A 23,928-nucleotide genomic window follows, 5' to 3' on the forward strand; every position below is an offset into this window, starting at 1 on the left:
GTTGGATAAAAGGCAGAGTCGCCATTAAACAGCTCTTCTCTATCTCGTGTGCCTTTTATATCTCTCTCTCGCTCTATCTCTCTGCCCGTCTTTCTGTCTCACTCAGACATACGCACAGACTCTCAAACACACACACACACACACACACACACACACACACACACACACACACACACACACACACACACACACACACACCATGGTGTAATTTATTGATCTCTGAGACACAGAGCCGCAGTCCACTGGGACTCTCCAGCGATAAGCATGACTGGTCTGTATAGACACAAAGATGCTAAAGACACACTACTGATGATCAGACTGGAGACTTCAAAAATAAGCAAACACTTTTCCGGAGTGAGCAGGTCTAATGGCAGTAGGAAGCCTACCCAGCTGCTGCATTGCATCCTAAAGTTCAATATGATTCAACTTAAAATTGAAGAGTTGATTTGGAAAAATAGATACACGCCATACTCAAAATAAATAATTCAATAGTTTGATTGACATTCTATCTAAAAAAACAACACCGGTTTGATATTCCCTGGTTTGCATACAACAAAAATACATACATTAGGGGAAAAAAATAAAACAAAGCTCCTCCAGTGACACAGAAGATATTATACAACATGCCGAGTAGTGCTCTCCATTAGTCACATGACTTTTATACTGTATGTAAAATATGTTCTCCTTCAAGCATTAAATGCAGAAAAATATAATAACTGGATACTTTTGTGCCCTTAAGCAGGGCACTTAACGCCTCTCAGATTCAAGTGGAGCTGCACCAAGGCCAGATGTTATTGGCTATTAGCGTTGTCCCTAATAACATATAGATCTCTTCATACATTAGGCTGGTAGGTTATAACTCAACATTTTGCTGTTCTCCGCTGAGATGGACGGCATAGCGCTGCATAAATTAGCCAGTGGCTAGTGGAAATTTAGCTAGCGGCTTAATTGCTACAAAACACAATGGGAAATTTCAGCCTGTATGCATGTTTTTTGAGATTTTTTTTTCATTGTTTAATTTTCTGAGGCTTCTGTTACAGTATTGTAGGTGGGGGAAGAAAAAGAATATTCAAATCCCAAAGGTGAAAATCAAAAAAACCTGCCCAACGAATGAATATCAGAAACAGTCAAATATTGGGGTCCAGCTAGGCCTGTGCAATTCGAGGTGCAACGATGAATCGATTAGTTGTCAACTATTAAATTAATCGCCAAATATTTTGATAGTCGATTAATCAGTTTGAGTCATTTTTTTATTAAAAAAAATAAGATTTCTCTGATTCCATCTTCTTAAATGTGAATATGTTCTAGTTTCTTCTCTCCTCTGTGACAGTAAACTGAATATCTTTGGAGCTGTGGCCAAAACAAGACATCTGAGGACGTCGTCTTAGGCTTTGTGAAACACTGATCCACATTGTTCACAATGTTTTGACATTTTTATAGATCAAACAACTAATCGATTAATCCAGGAAATAATCAACGGATTAAATTGACCATGAAAATAATCGTTAGTTGCAGCTAGAGCTGGGCGATATGGAGAAAATCAAATATCACAATATTTTTGACCAAATACATCGATGTCGATGTTGTGGTGATATTGTAGTGTTGACTATTGGTGCTTTCATAAATATTTACACAATGAGAGTTTTGATAAATAATCACCAATAATGTGGATACCATGGCAAATTATAAAACAGTAAGTAAGTTCAGAAAATGACATCACTTCACTGTAATGCAGCCTTTAAAACCAGGAAAAGACAACACGTGTCCTATCACAATACTACGATATCCAAAATGTAAGATGATATCTGGCCTCATATATTGATGTTGATATAATATCGATATATTGCCCAGCCCTAGTTGCAGCCATATGTGCAATTTAATTGTTATTATGATTTCGGCTCCCAATGATCACAAAAACTGAATAATCGAGAAAAACAATTATTTAGCTCATTAGGTTTTGCAAGTATCTTTTTTGCAAAAATATTAAGTTAAATAGGAAACGTATTAAGGCAAATTTCACAGTTGTATGTGTTTTTTAACGGTTGATTTATTTAACTTTTTCCACTGTTTTTTAAGTTCAATAATTGCAACATCTTTCCAGAAGTCAACGAGTAATCGTGTTAAATTATCGTGATTTTAATATTGACCGAAATGATCGCGATTATATTTTTTTTCCATAATCGAGCAGCCCTAGGTCCAGCCATCCATCCATCCATCCATCCATTTATAGCTGTGTTTTGCTGATGAATTATAATATACAGTATGTACAGTACCTGTCAAAAGTTTGGGGTCACTTAGAAATTTCCATTCCACTCCATTCCAGACAGAATACCAGCTGAGATCAGTTGCATGTTGTTTTTTTTTAACCAGGGAAGCAGTTTTCAGATTCCATTATGTTCTTACATAACTGCAAAAGGGTTCTCCAATGTTTTCTCAGTCAGCCTTTTAAAATGATATCAGATTAGTAAACAGAATGTGCCTTTGGAACATTGGATGAATGGTTGCTGATAATGGGCAATGTAGATATTGCATTATAGATCAGCCACCCACTCAGATCAGTTGGTATTCTGTCTATAATGGAGTGGAATGAAAATGTCCAAGTGACCCCAAACTTTTGACCGGTAGTGTATCATATAATTATTTTTAAACACTACTCTGCCTGCAGACACTTGTGCTGGGCATCACTGCGCCACCTTTACAGAGTTTAAGTGGTGGAACAGGCAGCCATTTGACCACTTAGAACTTGTATGACCTCATTACGTTTGTAGTGCTGCCGGCATGCATATTAAACAAAAAATAAAACATTGGTGCATTTCTTTTATTTCAGCTGTGTGCCACCGTGAGGGTTTCTTACTGAAAAGCACCAGCACAGTATTGACAAGAGGTGTGAAGGGCACAGTGTTGGTACTTCACTGCAGTCATAGAAAAAACGTTGGTTATCTCATCTTCTAAAATGATGTCACACATTGAATAAGTAGCCCACGCAGATACAAAACCACTATTAAGGGTTACATATTTGATGTATATTTTTGCACGCTTAGCTTTTAATTCGAAAATTAACAGCCGAGAAACACAGGAGAAATCAGAGAGAGAAAACAAACAAATAGCTTTCAAATGCACCCACCAAGACAACCCTCTTAATAATTCTATAAAGAGCTAATCAAAATTAATTCATGAAGCTATCAGCTGAATACTGATGGATGCTAATCAGATCTGAATACTAAGGACTTCCCTCCCCCTCTCTTCATCTGTCGAACACTGCAGTCTCATGCTATAAATGACCCACTGACCCTGTTCATAATATACAGGCTGGGTGCAGCATTGGCACGGCTGCTGCAACGCAACGCAACGCAACGCAACGCCACACACACACACGCACACGCACACGCACACGCACACACACACACACACACACACACACACACACACACACACACACACACACACACACACACACACACACACACACACACACACACACACACAGATAGTGCAGAGATTGAGTCACCTTTCAAAAATGCTGTTGTGTTACATGCACAGATGCTGTTGTGTTACAAGCACAGATGCAGACAGAGAGGAAGAAAAATCATTTCCTGGCCATTAGCTTGGGACAGGAAGGCAGGAAAACATGGAGTTGGAAGTAGTCCCGGGTGTTGTCCTAGCCTGCCTGCCTGCAAGTCACACCAATATGACCACAAGGCCTCCAACTAGCCACACCAGCCTACTGGAGCGTAGCAGTCAGCCAGCCTCTCAAATCACCCCAATATATGTCACTTCTATGCTGTCAAGGTCAACCGTCTACTCGCATTTTGTCACTAAACGCTTAAATCTAAATACACGCTCACAGTACATGTGGTGATTTATCTGGTTTTCCATTTCCATTTTGACATGCAAATTCACTCTTTATTACACACACACGAAAAAACTGCATGTTCTCCTCATTTTGAAAGGTCAGTCTTAGTGTAATACATTGTAGTATGATTAATGTGTTGCACATAATTGCAATCCAAAAAAGTGGCTACTTTAAAAAAAATGAAATGGTTTGAAAGATTTTTTTCTTAAATCTTGCATCCTAAAGCATTTTGGTACCGTTGTTTTGGATCAACCATAGTGTCAATAAAGTAATTACAGGGAATAAACAAAGAGAAGGACAATAAAAGAGGGGGTCTGGAGAAGAGGAGGAGGAAGAGGCAATCAGTGCGCCTGGATGTCTGACACCTTGAGTTCAAGATGATTACACTGAAGAGAGCTGCACTTTTTGCCTAGGAGAGCGCACAGTTGTATTGGGGGGGAATGAATTACAGTGGATCTAGACCAGACATGTAAATGTCTATAATTAAGATAATAGTGACTTTGCTGTGGGGATAAGAAATAAGATGCTATCAAACACCTGTTTTAAAGAAGCCACCCACATCACATAGAGGCAAAGATAAGTCTAGCACAGAAGCTCTGTCCTACACGGCCAAAAATCATTATATTTCTATAATATTCTAGACAGAATAGAATAATTAGACTTCTCTTCTACAGATCTTATGGTTCTTTATGATGTTTTTATCACATATGTTATATGAAAATATACAATTACCTTTAAAATGTGCATAGAATTACAGGATACCATTTGAAATGTATAATGAGGTTACAATATGCCTGGTTCTTTTTCCAAAGTGTCTACCAATACACTTAAAAAGACATAAACAAACGGAAGATAGACGAGGCTTATTGTCTCTCCCCTGCGCTGCGTGCCGTGTGTGTGTGTGTGTGTGTGTGCACAGCGCGAGACAGCCATGTTCTCCCAGCTTCCTCGAGCCAGTAACCATGACAACAGGATGGCTAGGAGACACGGTTCAAACTCAATTGAGGCCGGTGTCTTTCTTTTCCTCCAAAATAGACCTTGGTCGCGTTTCAAGATCGACTTGTCCTCCTTAAAGCGGAAAGGAAAAGCTTTTCTTTTTCTCTTCTCGGGGGGACAGAGAGAGAGAGAGAGAGAGAGAGAGAGAGAGAGAGAGAGAGAGAGAGAGAGAAACACACACACACCTCCATAAAATCCCACGGCCCGCACGGTGCACATATCTTTCAGCCTCTATTAGCTCCACAAACAGTGCTGTCCTAAAGCGTGAGTATGCTGCAGGCATCATTCAGTGTGTGCATTTTTGGTCACACAAAAAAATAAAAAAAACAGGACGTGAAAGCTCAACGCAGCCTCCGTGAGAAATGCTCGTCTCGCTCATACACTAAAATACATGATATCTAAGCATGGGCTACGTTATAAGTGCCGGTCAAACAGAGATATTTTTTTAGCGCTAACACAGCCCTACTAGCTTAAAAAACGATAACACTTTAAACATGTCCTTTAGCGTGGTGTCGAGTCTTCACTCACCGGTAAAATGCGTCCAGTCAGAGGCTGAGAAGGAGAGTTTTGCGGCGGTCCTCTCTCTCCCTCCGTCTCTCTACATCCACGCCGGGGAATAACACTGACAGACGGGCTCTTTTTTTTTCCCCCTCTCCACGCTTAACGTCCTTCCCAGCTTGCCCCCCTCCACCCCCTCTCACCGGTATGCGCGTGCGAAAACGTTGTTCACGGCCGCTGCCGATCGAAGCTCGTGGCGCTGTCTCGCGCCTCCGCGCAGGCTGGTATGGTATAGGGGGCTCTCGGGAGGTCCAAGCAGGCGGAGAGCGATTACTGAGCGGACTGATGAATGGGTGGATGAACGGAGGCGTCCTCCTCGTCTCCTCCTCTCCGTGGAGCCTCTGGGTGTCTGAATGGCAGCTGAGAAAGTGTAATTCCGCTCCTCGGACTTCTCGGGAGCACCATCACTCTCCCGTGGTTACGCGTCGGTGTGAACGGGACGTGTCTCCAGGGCCTGTTGATATCAGACACTGTAGCCTGCAGTGAAGATTAGCACCGACAGTTTTGTTGACACAAGTCCTTCTCGACTCTGACCCGACTCTGATAGGACTGCCACAGACCAAGAATGTATTGAAATCCCATTAAAATGGGTTAAGATTTTAACTTTGGAGGATCTGGATGCAGAGTCAAAAGTGATGAGGTCCAGGGATGCCCAAATACTTTGAGTTCCAGGATGTCCTCAGAAGAATGGGTTATATGACTTGGCTTTTATTTATTTTTTTCCACCACCAGGCATTAGCATTGAGAACACATGTTATTGGGGGAGTTTGGGAATTGACCAGAAAAAAACAGATCACGCTGATGATTTACAGACAGTCAAAAAGTCCTATCCAAGGTCCAAAGTCCTGCAGCTGTCATATCCAGGATGTAGCATTGGTCATGCTGTAGTTTGGTTTAGATAGGAATTTGATGTCTGCAAGGGAAAAAACATGACCCATGAAACAGTCAATAGCATGCTTTTATACATTGTTAGATATGCTACTCAATAAAACAAATCTATTAAAAGATAATGATGTCCAAACATATGAGGTAAATTCAAAGTAAGCACAGAGGTGGATGAATAATGTCTTTGTCATCATGTATTTTAGTTTTGTCTTGTCAATGTATATGTCACCATTATGTGTACCTTTTAATTTCTAGTGAATGAGTGCTGTATGACTGCTGGCGGTCTCTATGTTAGTCCTAGGTCACCTGCCTAGGGACTGCAGATGAAAAGTTATTTTGACTAATTCTGGCATATTTACATGGTGTTTTTTTACAACAATGTTCATAAATATGCATAGTCCCGATCAGATAAACCAATAAAATAAAAAATAAGTCACTGCAACTGAGACTATAGTGCTCAAATTGTGTAATTGAATCCCCACGAATGATGGGGAACTCTGATTTACTTGGCATGATACAGTGTCCATAAAATCAGTTTGTTAGATTTTAGTATGTTGTATTATTTCAACAGCAATATGGCCCTGACCTTTAACCTGCTGGTTATTGTTAGCCTGTGATGTTAGTCTTCTAGGATTACGGTTTATTTTACTGCAATTACCGTTAGCCAGGATAGCATTAGCAATTTTCCAACAATGTCACTATTTTAGAAAACAAAGTCTCCATCCGTTCAGTATTTATACCAACGGCGCGGGGGGTCGTGCAATAGCTTGAACCTATTCCAGCATGCTCTGGGTGGGTAGTGGGGTACACCCCCCATGTCTAACACAGACATAGCTTTAACAGAACAAACATTTATCTTGGTCAAATTGTTGAAAGCAATCGGAAATGCTATGGCAGTCTGGCTGACCGCAGAAGACAACGTATTACTTGCGGTATCTACAGTAGTTTTCGCTGATCTGTCAGTTCCTCTTTTCTAAAGGTGCAAGTACTTCTTCCTTTGTGGTGGGACCAGTGGTGGAATGTAACTAAGTACATTTACTCAAGTTCTGTACTGAAGTACAAATTTGAGGTACTTGAGTCTTCATGCCACTTTCTACTTCTACTCTGCTAAATTTCAGAGAGAAATATTGTACTTTTTACTCCACTACATTATTCTGACAGCTTTAGTTACTAATTAAATTAGGGTGTTTGCACACAAAACACATGCAGTTTAATAATATGTTTTATTATAAATTAAACTACCCAACAATATAAAGGCCTAAAGTACAATTGAAAGATTAGCCGACTGAACCAGAGCATGTGTGACGTCACCCGCTGGTTTGTGGAGATCTGCTACCCGTCGTTGAGTTTGCCGTTACGGGCGCAGCCATCCTGGTTGCGGATGTGACAATTTTAGATGAGAGAGAGGAGCTGCTGACACTCTACGTTACGTTACACACTTTCACTGGCAATCACATCATAGCCACGCCCTAAAACAGCCCCTGCTTTATCGCTGATATTAAAATCAACTAGACCATTATTAAAAACAATTTCACATCATTCTGTGTTGCAGAAGACTTAAAGTTGCCATATTATGCTCATTTTCAGGTTCATAATTGTAATTTGAGATTGTATCCGATAGGTTTACATGGTTTCATTTTCAAAAAACACCATATTTTTGTTGTACAGCACATTGGTGCAGCTCCTCTTTTCACCCTGTGTCAAGCTCTCTGTTTTAGCTACAGAGTGAGGCATCTCACTTCTGTTCCATCTTTGTTGGGAGTTGCACATGCGCAGTAGCTAGATAAAGACTACTAGCCAGTCAGAAGCAGAGTATGAGGGTGTACCCTGACAGTACCTAGGTAAGGACTACTAGCCAGTCAGAAGGAGAGTATGAGGGTGTACCCTGACAGTACCTAGGTAAGGACTACTAGCCAGTCAGAAGCAGAGTATGAGGGTGTGCCATGCTAGCAGCTAGGTGAGCATTATAACGTGTGTTCCAAAGTGACCATGTTTGTCTCTGAAGTAAAGGCTGGACTACAATAGAGCTGTTTGGAGCAGTTTGTGAACAGTGTTTTCTGTTGGAGATGGTAAGTCCCTTTGGGGGGGACTTTGGGCTTTTTCACTTTGTAAACCTATAATGTGCACAAAAAAGATATACAGTATAACACACACACATTGCTGCAGCTCCTCTTTTCACCCCGTGTTCAGGTCTCTGTTTTAGCTACAGAGTGAGGCATCTCAACTTCTGTAACATCTTTGTTGTCAGTCACACATGTGCAGTAGCTAGGTAAGGATTACATCAGCTAGCTAGCTGTTTCTCCAATTTTGGCCTGTACAAGGCAGGATTAGCCGGGAGACTTCTTCTAAACGAGGGCGCACTTCAAACTTTGTGTGGAATACCTGCAGAACAGGGACATGCAAGTAGTTCTATAAAATTTATTTTGTAGATTAGGGTGAATTTGTGTGTGTTGTAGCAGTGTTTTGCCATTGAGAACGAGCTAGCATGCTAACGGTTAGCCCCCTAGCCCCCTTGTTTCGGCTAGTGACGTAGAAAGCCGTGCAGATTTTGACTAGCTCACCAGGAGACTGAAGGCAGGACACATTCAGAAACAGTATCTCACTCAGAACACCATGGATGGAAATCCATGTCCAAATCCCAGAAAAAGTGTTTTTTTTCATAATATGGGCACTTTAAAACTAGCGATTGAGACCATAAACTCATTATGAAAATGTTTACTGAGGTCATAAATCAAGAGAGAAGTGGGTCACTTTCTCATAGACTTCTACAGACACCGACCTCCTTTTGCAACCGCACGTGTCGCCCCCTGCTGGAATTCAGATAGAATGCAGCTTTAAGGCACTTCCGCATTTGCAGCACTTTGCCAAACCGGATGTATTGTCCATTAATATTAACAGTCTATGGACTGAACACAGGACTGTTTCTTTACGGTTTCTAAAACGGGAGGATTTTTCTGTATTCAGTACTTATACTTTTAATACTTTAAGTAAATTTTCCTGATGATACTTACATACTTTTACTTAAGTAACCTTTTCAATGCAGGACTTTTACATAACAGAGTATTTTTACAGTGCGGTATTAGTACTTTTACTTAAGTAAAGGACCTGAATACTTCTTCCACTACTGGGCGGGACTATAATTACAGTCTATCCAAAGGAGAAATACCAATAATTAAACCACTTTAAAGAAGACAATCTTAAGTTATGTGGCCTGGAGAACAAAGATGGCAAAGAAGGGCTTTTACTTTTCGCTGCCATTTTAAAAAAAAAACTTTTATGAGTGGAGGGTAAATTCTTTTTTGAGTCTATATTTATATACATAACCTTGTCAAGCTGGGGAATGGATTGGGAGTCAGATTTTCTCCCACCAAGTAGTATGTAGACAGAAAGACAGTGATAAACAGGACATGGTTTGAAATATCTGTGATTGTGCTGTCAAATAGTAGAGGACGTCCACTCTGAGCCTGTGATCATGCCACCATGCGGTTCTGTTAGATGGCACAAGATCTAACACAAAATGTTAAGTCATAATGGACAAGCAGTTCATGTTATCTGCCAACATCCAATTAAAAAGGCAATAATCTGTGTGTGTGTGTGTGTGTGTGTGTGTGTTCACGGTTGTATTGCTGGGTACCCAATGAACTCGCCGTTTCAAATTCGGGGCAGTTTGGATTGCGTTCAATATTAATAAAATGAATAAAACCAAGCAACCGCACAATAAAAGGTTCAGGAAAAAAAAAGCAGCCGCTGCATACAGATACAAAGTCACACCTTTTCCAGTGGACCACCGTGGAACCTTATTTCAGAAAAATATGTACTGTAGTCAATGGACAAATAATTATTTGATCAATCCAAAAGATAATGTGGCAACTCAAGTCTCAGTTTGTCATAAAACTGTTGAGGTATAAGACAGTGTATGTTAAAATATGTAATGCTCAGCCCAAAGTCGCATACATACATACATACTAGAGCTGGGCGATATGGAAAAAATCTGATATCACGATATTGTTGACCAAATACCTCGATATCGATATTGCGGCGATATTGTAGGGTTGAAAATTGGTGCTTACAAAAAGATATTTAGTCAATGAGATTTTTGATAAATAATCATCATTAATGTATATAATAACTAAGTGGGTTAAGGCAAATAATAGAAAAGCTAGAACAGTCTGGTAAATTCAAACAATTACATCACTCTACTGTAATCCAGCCATTAAAACCAATGACAAGACAACACTTATGTCATATCACGATATTACGCTATCCAAAATTTAAGACGAAATCCAGTCTCATGTAACGATATCAATATAACATCGATATATTGCCCAGCTCTAATACATACAACATAACCAGTAACCTTTTTCTGTCAGGTAAATGTAGTAGTACAGTGTTTTCCTCTAAAGTAGAAGTACGAAGTAAGTAGTATACGGTAGAGTTGCATATTAAGTGCTTTGAGCTTTGAGGGCCTTCTGTGAGTTATTTTGGGGTACAATAGTTCTGGGGAAAGCTGCAAACAACAACACCGTTTCCAACAGGCACTGCACTAGTATGCTAGAAATTAGCCTGTGTTCACTCTGCCCTTGACAGAGGACATTTTTTCCACTGTACCTGCAAAATGCCCACAACCCATTTGCCACTCCCTTTCAACAAGCTCTCTCGTTCATCTACCACGTGTAAAACCAGCACAGAAATCAAGCCAAGAGCCATTGCAAACCATTTGTATTTTCTTTTAAACATTACAGTACAGTGCTTTGAGAGTACCATCTTACTGGTGCACCTTGGGGTCATAAACAAAAGCACAGCAGCACTATACAATCACACATATGGCTACGCATTGTCTGCTGCCAACATTTTACGATGTTTTCTTGGATACGGCCATTATAATGCAGAGCCGTGCCAAGCTTTAATGTAACGTCTGCATGGATTGAGAACTTTAGCCTCCAATCCAGTGATCTCCAGTGATCAATAGCACATTAGAAGGAGACCGAAGAAGAAGGGGAGTGGCTGAAAAGAGGTATTGAGAGAAGAAGAGAGAAAATGGAAAGTAAGAAGAAGCGAGAGAGAGATGCAGAAAGCAAGAGTGAGGATGTGGATAAAAACAAAAGAGCTGGGTTTGTTTGAAGATAAGGGGAGGAGAAGGTTAGATGGGCGAGGTCCAAAGTGAGGCAGGTGGGGGGGGGGGGAACACAGGGTTGAAGATGACAAAGAGTTCAGAGGATGCACAGATGACCGGAGAGAGAGAGACAGAGTGGTGGAAACAGTTTGGGGGAAACCCACTGCAGACGCAACGTCAATCCTAATGACTAATTCATTAACCTGTCCTGCTCCCTTCCCCCTCTGTAGACAGACTCAGACACACACACAGACAGACACAGACACACACACACACACACACAAACACAGAGACAGAGACACACACACACTGTTCTGTCCCTCCTCCGTGTCACAGGAGAGGCGGAGGGATGGATGGATGCAGAAATGAAGAGGTGGGTCTGCAGCTAAGTGACATCTGCAGGGCCGTGGCGGCTGCAACGTGTTGGGGACACTGGAAGTCCCTGATGTGACAATGGGAGGGAGGTGAGGGGAGGGAAGGGGGAGGTAACTGGTGAGGAGAAAAGCTAACAGCTTGCGTTTTGGTTTGTAGGGGTGGATGGTGCACATAAGTGTGTTAATGTGCGTGGCGGCTGCGGCGTCAGAGTGTGTTTGTGTGTGTGTGTGTGTGTGTGTGTGTGTGTGTGTGTGTGTGTGTGTGTGTGTGTGTGTGTGCGTGTGTACATGTTCTAATGTGCAATCACAAGATATGCTGGCATGAAGACTGTGTGTGCATGTGTGTTTGCATATTAAATGAAAGCAGGTAGTGTGGAAGATAAATCAATATGCTGATGTTGGTGTGCTCAAGTAATAGCGTTGGGAGTATAATCAAAGCAAGGGGGAGGTGCTCGACTGATGGTGTGTGTCTTTAGCCTCTGCTGTAAGACTCTGTGTGTGTGTTTGTGTGTGTGTGTGTGTGTGTGTGTGTGTGTGTGTGTGTGTGTGTGTGTGTGTGTGTGTGTGTGTGTGTGTGTGTGTGTGGGCGACAGAAATGCACACATAGATGTTAGCAGCCACACACGCCAAGACCTCCTGCAGAATTCCTCTGCACATGCTCACACAGACAACTCAATTTGAAGATAGAGATACAAATGTGCACACACAAGTACACAATCACGCACCCAAGTGTGCAGACATACACGCACGCACGCACACACTCCGAGAGAGGAATGAAGTGCTGCTGACTGAGGTGGAATTAAATACAGAAATCTTCCAAACGAGCATCGATCCACAGAGTTTAGAGCGTTGGCTCCGTCTGCCACGGCAGACCAAACAACAGGGAGCTCTGTGAGACAGCTGGGGCACACACACAAGCAGGAAGCATTGCGGGCACATAGACAACACACACACACACACACACACACACACACACACACACAGCAGAATGTGTGTACGCATGGAGTGGGTTTTTGATTTTGATCAGAGGACGTCCCAGCTGAATGTGCTTCAGAGTGTAAAAAGCATGTGTGCATCTCTGATATTTGATATGGTGTGCGCGAGTGTGTGTGTTGCTTCAGAGTCTTTACAAGTTGCTTTTACTAAAAACAAATCAAACTTCCCATGACAAAATTCAAGGAGTGGTTTTCTGAATGTTAAGAGATGTTTACCAGTGCAATATCTAAAGAAAGTAAACAGGAGCCCCAGAAAACAGCTTTTTAGCTAATACTATGTATTAGGAGCAATATTTAGCAGAGATATTTAGAGGGAATGGAGAAAGTGTTTATTTGTCTCCAAGGACTTATATTTGCCAGGTGACAAGAAACACGACTCCAGAGTAATGCTCTGTAACTGCTGGATGCGTAAACGGACAGTTTAACACGATTGCCATATCAACTTTACAAGGTACGTCATCTTGGGAAAACAGTCATGACCAGTCGAACAACGAACGCCGTGCTTGAGCTACGTTACTGGTTACTGGTTGCACAGCGTTTGTCGTTCAACTGGTCGTGACTGTTTTCACAAGATGCGCCTGCCTGTCTTTCTAAACTATCTTTTTAATAAACTGTCTGTACACTTACAAAGTTCTCAATGCATTGGTTTACATGTAGGGACCCTAATTATGCTACAGTGGAAGTGTGGTGCTATTTTGAGTCTTGTTAGTGGTATAGAAATAGGGATTTATTTTTACTTTACCCGTGCCCCGACGACTAGCGTTATAAGCTAATTAGCGGTTTGCGCTAACACTGGTCACATCCGATTAGCATGAAAACATATCCCACAGAACGGTCGACTCGGTACACATGTGGTATTTTTCATTTTGCGCCCGATTTCTCCTTTAAGTAAAAACATGTAAGGTACATTAAGTATGGAGTCAGTGCCAGAAGGTGATTAGCTTAGCCACACATTGGTTTGTGGGCTGCTGCTTTGAAGCTGGGAGATGGCATTTTGGCTGTCACCATCTTGGTATTTTGGAGCCAGAAGTGACCATTTGGACAATAGGGCGGAGCTGGGCAGTGTTTCTGCGGTTTCAATGACGCTAAGCTAAATGCTACACAGGCAAACCTGCCTATTTCCAACCCTTCTGACGCGACTCATCCAGCGGAGTATTGCCGGCAGGTAAACGAGGACCGGCAGGTAAACGAGGACCTCCAGATATTGGTGCCGTTCGGCATGTACGGCAGTATACAAAAAAAAAGGCAGACTTTACCTTAAGTTACCGGGTAACGCTAGCTAGCTTTGGTTGACAAGGTGCTACCGAACACTCAACTAAACATTTTTAGGCAACCAAAATCAGTCCCTCCAGGATTTTGCGATCGCTCCAATGCACACAAATTCAACCAATCACCGTGACTTTGGTGCGACTCACAATTTTGACCAATCACCGCAACTTTTCTGCAAATTTGACCAATAACCGGAGTTTCCCGCAACTTCAACCAATCCCAGCAGTCCCACTTGCCAGACTTTACGTCAGTATAATGTGACTGAGTGCCACTGACCAAGCGGGAGTGAGCAAGAGCTTGTTTCCGATGTGAAGACAAGACTCGAACATCTCACATTTAGGAACAAAACGTACAGCGAAAGACCGTGCAAAACATTTCAGACCGTCCTGCCAACCTGTATACATTTTAACATCAATGTACGCTCTAACGTTTTTTCACTATAAAGTCGCTGAAGTTGCTGCTGTTTCAATTCTGTCTGCAGCGGGCGGGGGTGGGGCTGCTGCTCATACAGTTCCCCCCGCTACTGACACACACACAAACACACACAGTGGATGCAGGAAAAACCGGAGATGAGACGTACAGGATGAGTTATTGTAAGTGCAATGATAAGTTAAAGTCCAATAAGTACTTTATCAAACCGTATGACCGTATGTTAGGAAATTAACTAACAATGTAAAGATCAACAAGCCAAGTATGTCCAAATTTGATTAATTCAATAAATTATTATTTTTTGTCATAAATCCACCAGCCATTTTCATAATATACCAATATTTGCAGCATCCTGAGCCTTTTTGGTAAGGTTACAGGAAAACTAAATTTTATTCTTCTCGAAACAAGTTTCCTTTTTATTTTTAAAGAACTATACAAAAAAAAAAAAAAAAAAAAACATACAAAAGACATGGCAACTTTTATCAAAATCTTTTACAAAACCTCCCGCAAAATCAGGCATTTTGGGTCGCAACAATCTCCAAAAAAGGCTGCGAAATCCTGGAGGGACTGCAAAATGTTTCTATCAACTTTGATGAAGTGAAAACAGCGGGAGAGGGTCAAAGTTTCAGATAAAAACATGGACAGCACCCCAAAAACAAGTTCACTTCTATTCTAATGTAATCTAGCCACGCCCAAAGGCATGCCCTGCTATATTGTCTATTTTAAAATAAATGGGAACATAAATGATGTTGTATTGAAGAATTCTTAAAACTAACAATTGAGAGCATTAATTCATTAGGAAAATCTTTACTGGGGTAATAAATCAAGCGAGAAGTAGAGTCATTTTCCCATAGACTTCCATGGAAAAGGACTTCTGTACAGACCCCCAGTGGACAATAAATACTATTTATCCATCTATCTTCTTTTTGGTGCCAGTGGAGTCTCCCCCTGCTGAAAATGAAATAGAATGCAGGTTTAAGGCACTTTCACATTGGTTTAAGGCCTGGATGTTGCCACTTGTGAACAACACTTTATCCGTCCACACATCCATTGTTTCCCAAGAAATAGTTACAAAATGTAACTTCCCTCAAGCCAAACATTTTCATTTTTACATTACTGTTGGATTAAACAAACAAGATACTACAAGTTATTTTGTGAACTTTGGAGGTGTTAGCAGACTTATTTTTAAGTAGTTAATTGGTACCGGTTTCCCCCTGCTTCCAGTTTTTATGCTAAGCTAATCACCTCCTGGCTTTAAATCAGTGCTTAACGCACAGACATGAGAGTGGTATCGACCTTCTCATCAAACTCCCAGAAGGAAAGTGAATAAGATGCATGTCAAACTACTTCTTCCAGACTACTGTAAAGTTGTTAAATGCATACCTACAGATGTCAGGCAACAAGGTCACTAATGCCTTTTAAAAAATGAGATGACCATTCAAGGTAGATATTGTTGCCACCATTAAAAAAAATGGAAAAAAGTGTATTCTGGTTGTTTTTTTTTGTTACATACGGGAAAGGGAGTGCAGCAGACATTTTAGCACTGGGCCATCATCAATAACATAATGGCCTTGCTCCACAACATTTATCTTTCTCTAGTCGTAACAGATTCAGTAAAAAACATCATTCCTACCTTCAGTAGGGACATCATCATTTAGCTGCTCGGCTTTGTGTTGGACTCCAGCGATTCCCTTGACTACCTCATCAGCATTCATTACAACTGAAGAAGAGGGAGACACGACATGTCAGCACTTGTGCGTGTGTGCGTGTGTGGGAAAACGTGTCAGTATGTGTGTGTAGTTCTCATCTGGGTCATTATATCCACAGGCATGAAAAAGCGGGTTACAATGACACACATCCCTCCATGTGACAGAGGCAAATAGAGAGGGGGAGGGTCTTTATTTGAGCATCAGTCACTTCCACCTGTGACCACTTGTCCTTAGCTGGAATATAATGGTACAGTGTAAAAATGTACAGTCACAAGCATGTTGTTTCCCATTTATGGAGAAAGCCCTTCTCTGTCTGTGTTTACATGTGTGCCTGTGTGTGTGAGAGAGTGTGAAAGAGTGTGAGAGAAAGACAGCCAGGCAGAAAAACTAGGAAAACATGGGCGACATGCCAACATGGTGACAGAATGTGCTGTGCTGTGCATGTGTGTGTGTGTGTGTGTGTGTGTGTGTGTGTGCACCAACTATAAGTCTGCTGGGCAGCCGGGTCAACAGACAGAACAGTCACCATAGCAACAGTGCCACACTCAGCTCCTCTGTGCCAAGTTGTAAATATGGAAGTCGTATAAAAATATGGATGGCTGACTGTTGAAAAGTTTCAGGACGGTAGCATGTTAATACACAGGAGGAGTCAGTCTCTTCTTCTGTAGCTGGTCCATCGGAGTAGTTCCCTCTGATGAGCTAACATATGCTATTTGAAGGATGTTATTACACACCTCATAGCAGAATGAAATTAAACCCTTAGTCCTGGCAGTGCAACATTTAACTAATAAAGGGAGGAATGTCTCGGTCTGTGAGTCCATCCAGCTGTCTGTCTTGCGATTGTGGTAAACTGATGTGTGAAAGACGTCGCACGCTGAAATACAGAAGTAAACATGGAGGCCACTGTGTACTATTGTTCGACATACTATTGTGTGAATAAACTAGGGCTGCCACCCCGAACGTGACTCATCCATATTAATGAACTGAAAATAAAACTAAGCGATGTATGATGGAGTAACTTTACAACCAAACTTTTCTTCACTTCCTTCAACGAGCACGAGCGGTGTCATCACTCTGCGTTTGAAATTCAATTGTGCGAGTTTGCCATACTAACTTATAACACTAATAACGTTAATTAAAGCAACACCAAAGCACTTTTCCTCTTCGGTCCCCCTACAGGTTGGAATTGGAATTGTCCATTACCGCTGTTGTATGTCTCATTCAAACTAATGATCCGCTACCCGATCTGGCAAACTTGCATAGTGCGGTTATAGCCGATAGAGAGCCGCAAAGTGCCGTTCACCCTGTTAGGAGTTGATGAACCACTGAAACGATTTTGGAAACATTATTTTAAAAGGTACAAAAGAATATTTGGTGTTGCTTTAAAAAGGTCCCATGACATGGTGCTAGTTGAATGCTTTTATATAGGCCTAGTGGTCCCCTAATACTGTATCTGAAGTCTCTTTTATATAGACCTTAGTGGTCCCCTAATACTGTATCTGAAGTCTCTTTTATATAGACCTTAGTGGTCCCCTAATACTGTATCTGAAGTCTCTTTTATAGACCTTAGTGGTCCCCTAATACTGTATCTGAAGTCTCTTTTATATAGACCTTAGTGGTCCCCTAATACTGTATCTCAAGTCTCTTTTATATAGACCTTAGTGGTCCCCTAATACTGTATCTGAAGTCTCTTTTATATAGACCTTTGTGGTCCCCTAATACTGTATCTGAAGTCTCTTTTATATAGACCTTAGTGGTCCCCTAATACTGTATCTGAAGTCTCTTTTATATAGACCTTAGTGGTCCCCTAATACTGTATCTGAAGTCTCTTTTATATAGACCTTTGTGGTCCCCTAATACTGTATCTGAAGTCTCTTATATAGACCTTAGTGGTCCCCTAATACTGTATCTGAAGTCTCTTTTATATAGACCTTAGTGGTCCCCTAATACTGTATCTGAAGTCTCTTTCCCGAAATTCAGCCTTGGTGCAGAATTACAGCCACTAGAGCCAGTCCCACAATGAGCTTTCCCTAGGATGTGCCATTTCTATGTCTGTAACTATTGAGGAGAGGGGGGGGCAAGGTGGAGGGTGGTGGTTTGGCCTTGACCAACTGCCACTTTGCTCGTTTGAAAGCCATGATGTCTCTCTCTTTCTCATGGGTGGGCCAAATTCTCTGGGTGGGCAAAGCAGAGAAAGGGGAAGTAACCTTGCTCCTTATGACCTCATAAGGAGAAGATTCCTGATTGGCCCATCTGAGCTTTCATTTTCTCAAAGGCAGAGCAGGATACCCAGGGCTCGGTTTACACCTATCACCATTTCTAGCCACTGGGGGACCATAGGTAGGCTGGGGGAACACATATTAATGTTAAAAAACCTCATAAAAGGGAAATTTTCATGCCATGGGACCTTTAACGCTAATTAAATCCATGCTTTTTTAGTTACTTTATAACCGTCAATCCACTAAGCCTGTTTGCAAATTAACTCTGCTGCAGTGTTTCGCTTACGATAATAATGACGAGATGGCACCGCCATCATTAAACGCAGACTGTGGTGATATCAACATGCAATATCATTGACAAAAAAACACGAAAGTTAAATGTAGTTTAAAAAAAATAAAAACTATCATTTTCTTTGCCTTCCACCTTTCCTTTCCCCGCTGTCTCTCTCAAAGACAGACAGACAGACAGACAGACACACACAGCTGGCGCTGGTCGAGTCCATCTCTATAGGAGATACTCTGTTCGGGTTGGATGGCTGATTAACGCATATTTTAGTCTCTCATAACGGGTCGGATAGGTGCAGGTGAACGGCGCATTGAGGACTCTGAGTAACCGCAAAGCTGCAATTCTTAATTATTCAATTAGGGGTTAAAGTGGGCCGGAACCATCCGGGACTGCGCATCCGCACCATTGATTTATAAGTAAATTTATCTAATTGGCAGTTTCATACATTAGTGTTTCATACTGCAACAGCACACCACAATCCATTAATGAAGCAAATGTCTGTGATTAGTTTACACGTCTGTAAGAACAGCAGGACAGCTGACTGTCTGTTATCTAAACTGATAATGACAGTTAATTGAGTTTAACGTTGTCGGTAGGCACAGTGTTTTTATTTAGATAATAAGATACTTCAGATAAAATCTTTATGAAATCAGTTTGACTAAAATTATTCGTTTTGGCGAGACTAGATTAACTGAAACGTTCAATATAATGATGATTTGGGGCCCCAGGCAAACAGTGGCTTGCTTTGCTTTTCAGCTTTTCTCTAACTGGGAATTTAGGCATTGGCAGGGGTAGAAGAAGTACTCTGATGTAAAACTATTAACTATTAATAGTAACACTATTAATATTGAACAGTAAAATGTGCATTTAAATGTTTACTTAAAGTGATGAGTGAAAGAGAGGAAATATCAGCACAATATACTTACATTTACTCAACATCTGTTCAACATGGAGCTCTCTAATTTAATGCTGGATAGTTTAATGAATAATAATACATCATATTTTAATTGTGATATTTTGTGAGTAAAATCTGAATCTGCAACATAACCAGTAACATTTCTCTGTCAGGTAAATGTGGCAATACAATGGTTTCCTCTGAAGTAGAAGTACACAGTAAGTCAGTAGTAAACAGTTGCCTTCTGTAAGTTGTTTCGGGTTCTGGAGAAAGCTAAAGGCAGCAATACAGAAGGCCAAGAAATCGTCCCATTCCAAATGGGCACGTTTTGAATGAGCACTGCACTAGTCACTGTAAATTGGGCTATAGGAGCATACCTGCCTAATCTGGTAGACAAGAAATAACAGGCATCAAATACATATGCAAACTTCCCTACCTCTGTGTTCGGGGGTTCCAAGAAAACAACAACAACATACAGTATATGTTGCTTCTCACTTAAATATGCTTCAAATGAATTTTCTCTCTGGAACCTTTGTGTGATTCCAGAATGCTCACTAGTCTAACCGATGTCGGTGGAAAAGACAATTAAAAAAACAAAGTCCATCAAAATACACATAAGCAGCTTGTGCATACACAGTATTGTGTATTGTGTAGTGCACAGTGCAGAGAGGGCAGCAATTAGCTAGCCAGTGGTAGCACTATTGCCGTTGTAATCTCGAGGCTAGCAATGCTAGTCGCCGCCATTACAGCTCAGCCAGCTCCATGTTTGCTTATCGCGTCAGAGGCGAGACCTGTGGGGCAGCCATTCCTGGCCTAGACTCTGAATGTCAACCAAACTCTGGTGATAGCCGTGTGGAGGCGATCCCAGCCCAGACTGAATTTTCTTCAGTATTTCAAGAACAGCATAGCCTGACAAGCCAGACCCACATCCAAATGTTGGGTCTGGGAACTCACCATTGGCAGGGCTCAATCCGAGGGGCGGGATAAACGGTTGTCTTTCAAATTACAACCAGAGCAACGCTAGTTGATAGATTAAACTTTTGCCGTATCCGGTTGGCAAAACTCCGAACACATCTTCCTTTTTTAAGAATGACTTCTGTGTCGTTCTTTGTTCTTTTCTCAGAGAAAAGCTTAACTCCAAGTCTTCCAGAGTCACAAAGCCGATTCCAACTCAGCATGCATTAAACATGCAGCGGTTGAGGGGGGAGAACATTTTGGAATACCAAAAATTTTGCCATGGAAAATCTGCCCGAACATGTTGTTGAATCAGGCCCGCTAAAGCACGATGGGAAATACAATCTTGTAGTTACAGGAGAAAATGGACTTCCTCAGCAAATGTTGTTGGTGTCACTTGGGATGTATTGTAATTCTAAGCCACGACAGTCTCCATATGCTTTTTTTTAATTTACTGTATCAATAGCATATGGAGACTGTGGTGGCCACAGCCACACAATTGAGTGTTTAAGGTTGAATCCAATCAGCCACATCTTTACCACATGTTCAGTTAGCTAAGTTGCAGTCACATATTACTACATCAAAAACAACAGTTTGTTTGGTTTAGAATGACTTTATTAGCACCTAAACAATACACTGTTTCTAGCACACAGTTTACCTTGTTTGCTATTTAGTTTAATTTGATATGAATTCATTCCTCTTTGTTTTTGAGTTACCTGGCTGCTGAGTTCTCTTCCTGGTCCAAAAAAACATGTGACACAGGGTGGAGCCTGGTTTCATGCAGAGGCCCCAGCCTTGGACCATACCAAAAGATGACAGCAGGGAGGGGGGGTCAGGGTTTCCTTCTGCTAATTTAAGTTCTTGTCCATGTTGTCCACCCCTGTGTGTGCTTATTGGTTTGGTCAGCTGGTATATAAGTGTCCCTGTGTCTCTTTTAAAGGTCTGCTAATTGAGTTAACATTTTGGTAGCGGTAGCATTAGTTCTATTTTCTAGTTATGTTTCATTGACCTATTTTAGGGACCCTGTAACTCTTTGCCTTTATTCTTTGTTGAATCTTTGTTTTGGGAAAATATACCCAACTTTTTGAACTTTAAACCTGTGTTCCCTGACTGCTAAATCCACGACAGAGACAGAGACAGAGACAGAGACAGACAATCTAGATTATGCAGATATGATCTCAGCAGAGAACAGCGACGTATTGGATGCCTCTGCTTGATTTTAGTCTTATGATGCATGGTCAATATAAGAGGTCAAAGGTCAGGGAAAATGTTGACTGTGTATTTTTGGTGACCGTCCCCTAAAACTGACTGAGGCGCAGGGCTGGATTAATCTGCTAGGGGCTTAAAGGTTAACATGAGCAAAAGTAGCAAAATAAGGAACCATTTAAAGGGATAGCCCAAACCCCAAAATAAAACTGACACACTGTGATATTCATGAAATCACCAAACACACATTTTCATTCTCTCTTTACAACTCAAAAACATCACATTTTTATCATCAGATTTGTCATGCAGCATAACACAATAACCAGCTAATGTAACAATGAGGTTGATGTGACAGTTTTTCATTTACAGAGTGTTGTATCATGTTTTTTATGTAGATGACTGTTCTTACTTTCATTCACCAGACACACGTGCTACCAGGGCTGTAGTACTTGACTCCGGACTCGAACTCGAGACACTTTTCTGTTGTCTTGGACTCGTTGGTATTTGGACTCGGACTTGTCTCGGACTCAGCCGTTGGACTCGCCAAATATTTTAGTTAGTCTCGACCGAGTCCAGCACTGCATGCTTTTGTTCTAAAGTAACTTCCTCTTTCAAAACAAAACCATTTATGAAGCGCTCTCATTCAGAAAACAGGTATTAGTTTAATTTAAAATCCATCTAGAACAGGCGTTGTGATTGGTCGCCTGGTACAGACCTGGCTGCATCATGTTCAGTCGGCTACCTCAATCATCAGGTATCAATCATTTTCCTTTTGGCCACAGACACAATGTCAGCGAGCACTTTCTACTATGAATTCTTTAGGACAAGTAATAATTTCAAGAATGGGAACAAATCCATTTTATACTTTGAGTAAATAATATGGCTTAATTTGATCCTAGTGTGTTACTCTGCACTTGATTATAAAAAATAATAAAGCACAATGATCATCTTAAAATAGAAGTGATACTGTCTCTTACATCACATAAATTATAAACAGGTAAGTAAGTGGTCTTGAAGAGGATTTCTTTTATTTCTGTCTCGGTATTGACGGTCTCTCATTTGGACTCTGTCTTGACTTGGACTTGAACTTCTTTGGACTCGGTCTTGACTCGGTCTCGACTAGTCCTGGTCTTGGACTTGTCTTGGACTCGACAAAGGCGGACTTGACTACAGCCCTGCATGCTACAATGCTTTTTTTATAAAAATGGTTATCCTGATATCTGACCGTTTCAAATTGCTCATAACCACTTCACATACTGGGAATCAACAAAAATGTACCTTTTCTCTTCCGCAACAAAACACTGGGATCCTTATTGACTTGCTGTCCTCCATTTATCCAGCAGAGGGTGCTGTGCATGCAGAATTACCATTTGAGTGGGACACGTCTAATGCTCTCCACATGGATTCAGATACAGTGCCAATGCCTTGAAACAAGCCGGGACTTTCCCAAGGTGTGCCATACCAAGACAATATAAAGGTAGGACCGTGACAGACAGGAATGGATAAGTAATATTTCCTGGTACTTAAAAATTCCTGTTAATAGCACCGGTGTGGCCTAAAGTCTGATTAGTAATGTGCACAAACATACTGTATATTGACCTTAAGTCACAACATGCAAAAATATACAGATAGCTCACCTTTCCTGCTTTTAAACGGACCAAGAAAGTATCATACTGTTACATGATGATTAATGTGTTTATGTAGCTTTCACCCATATGTAGATCACAGTTTTGTTTTCTCCTGGCAGACCTGAGCTTGACCCCAGAGGGAAAGAGGAGGGACAAAAAAGATGGTGTGTTTGATTATGTATGCATGCTCCTCCTTTTATGTTTTTGAGAATGTCCTCAGGACACTATTAAGATAAGGAAAAGAGTAAGTGAAAACCAACGGAAAAGTTCTCACTCTGACCAATTGTACTGCAATTCTGGGTTCTTCCTGAGCAAAGTGTAAGAGTTAGGACTATTACACCTGGTATGGTTAGAATAAGGTGTAGTGAAGTTGATATTTAATTTAGGTACAGACTAGAGCTGGGCAATATATCGATATTATATCGATATCGTGATATGTGACTAGATATTGTCTTAGATTTTGGACATTGTAATATCGTAATATGGAATAAGTGTTGTCTTTTCCTGGTTTTAAAGGCTGCATTACAGTAAAGTGACGTACTTTTCTGAACTTAGCAGA

At 41.1% G+C, this 23,928-nt stretch overlaps 1 protein-coding gene across 3 annotated transcripts in view; it reads right to left on the reverse strand.

The window, feature by feature from the left end:
- psd2 (pleckstrin and Sec7 domain containing 2) overlaps positions 1–21,340 on the reverse strand; it is a 58,970-nt gene extending 37,630 nt beyond the window's left edge. For 2 of the 3 annotated variants that reach the window (XM_028589067.1, XM_028589064.1), the window contains exons 1-2: positions 21,252–21,340; positions 16,106–16,192 (exon numbers count right to left, since the gene is read on the reverse strand). The gene's annotated coding sequence lies outside the window, so the exon portion shown is untranslated. Of the gene's footprint in view, positions 1–5,377; positions 6,163–16,105; positions 16,193–21,251 lie in introns of those variants that run through there. The other variant, XM_028589065.1, reaches the window with a different exon arrangement.
- Between the last annotated feature and the right edge of the window lie 2,588 nt (positions 21,341–23,928).

The sequence above is a fragment of the Perca flavescens genome, chromosome 10, assembly GCF_004354835.1.
Source record: "Perca flavescens isolate YP-PL-M2 chromosome 10, PFLA_1.0, whole genome shotgun sequence".
NCBI classification, from domain to species: Eukaryota; Metazoa; Chordata; class Actinopteri; order Perciformes; family Percidae; genus Perca; species Perca flavescens.